This window comes from Vigna umbellata, chromosome 3 (genome assembly GCF_029865625.1).
Source record: "Vigna umbellata cultivar VRB3 chromosome 3, Vumbellata_1.0, whole genome shotgun sequence".
Taxonomy (NCBI): Eukaryota; Viridiplantae; Streptophyta; class Magnoliopsida; order Fabales; family Fabaceae; genus Vigna; species Vigna umbellata.
The window spans coordinates 23,478,655-23,480,038 of NC_142167.1; the positions used below are offsets into that span (position 1 = coordinate 23,478,655).

Genomic DNA, 1,384 nt, shown 5'->3' on the forward strand with positions numbered 1-1,384 from the left:
CAAGAAAGAACATTAAGTGGCTCAAATCTCACACAGGGTATTTGTGTCATAATTAAATCAACCTCTTAAACATTATAATCATCTTCCAAACAGAGAAAAGAAAGGATTTCAAACTAAGTATCAATGAAGTGAAGGAAAAATCTACAACTTAGACAAAATCCAGAAATCAAGAGAAAAATGTAAAATTTATTGCACTCAAGACACACTAAAACAACTTAAAACAGAAAAAATGTAACACTCAAAAACAAAAAATTTAACACACAAAACAAAGAAAAATCAGAATCTCTCCCAATAGGCCACACTTAAACCACACATTGTCCTCAATGTGTTCTAATTATAACATCAGCAATCAAAACAGGAAACATATTATGGACAAGTGCAATAAAAGTAAGGAAAAAGGGAGAGAAAGAAAAAGCAAACTCCCGCAGGTTATGGTGGAAGCTGCCAATTTTGGACTTGCAGGGAGAGGTCTTCCTCTTCACGATCCAGCATGGAAGTGTTGAGGACAAACTGCTTCATCCTCTAGATTTGATCTAGCAGTGAAATGTCTTCCACAGCTGGATCCAAACAACAATTGTTGTTTATGAGCGGATTCAGTAGGTGCCTTTTGATCTTCGAACTGCTGTATGTACTGGCACCTTTGTCTTCCAGCGTGGGTGCATGCTGATCAAATTTATATGTACCTCCTGCAATATGGTTAGTGCAAAATGTTTCCACAGAAATGTCATGCAGAGGTATAACACCCAATCCCAATTCATCATACTGAGCCTTAGATATATCCTCAAAACATGAATCAATTTCAAAATTACATGCATTACCAAACACAGACTCAGATTCATGTTCAGAGGGAGAATTAAAAAGCTTGTAGTGTGTTATAGTATTTGGATCAGTTTACTCAATTTTATTTTTTATCTTGTTCAAGAATTTTAATTTAAGTTTTTAATCTGCGATAAATTTCATTTACAGTTTAGTGCTTTTATTTTTACTTTCTCTTTTATTTTACTGGTTATTATTTTATGCATCGTTAAATTTTACTATTTCTGCATATTTACTGTTCTCTTTTTACCGTCTTTTACCGTTCAGTTTTTTATTGTCTTTAAGATGTATTTCGCCGTTTTAAATTCTGTTTTGTTTTATTTACAGTTTTAATTTAATTAAATTTAATTTTTCTCCGCAAACAAAAATCACAAAACCCCCCTTTCGTGTTTAATCTGAGACTGAACCGACAAAAATTGGTCCTTGAGAGACGACCTAGGAGTCACTTCCTAGTAACTATACTGCATATTTTCTTGCAATAAAATTTGATGGGCCGCGACAACCCGCATCAAATTTTGGCGCCGTTGCCGGGGACCAATGACGGTTTGGTTTTAGATTTTTGTTGTGT

The 1,384-nt window shown here is 34.2% G+C and overlaps 1 pseudogene; it reads right to left on the reverse strand.

Moving 5' to 3' along the window:
* Nucleotides 1–522: 522 nt before the first annotated feature.
* LOC148201998 (uncharacterized) overlaps nt 523–1,384 on the reverse strand; it is a 5,173-nt pseudogene continuing 4,311 nt past the window's right edge.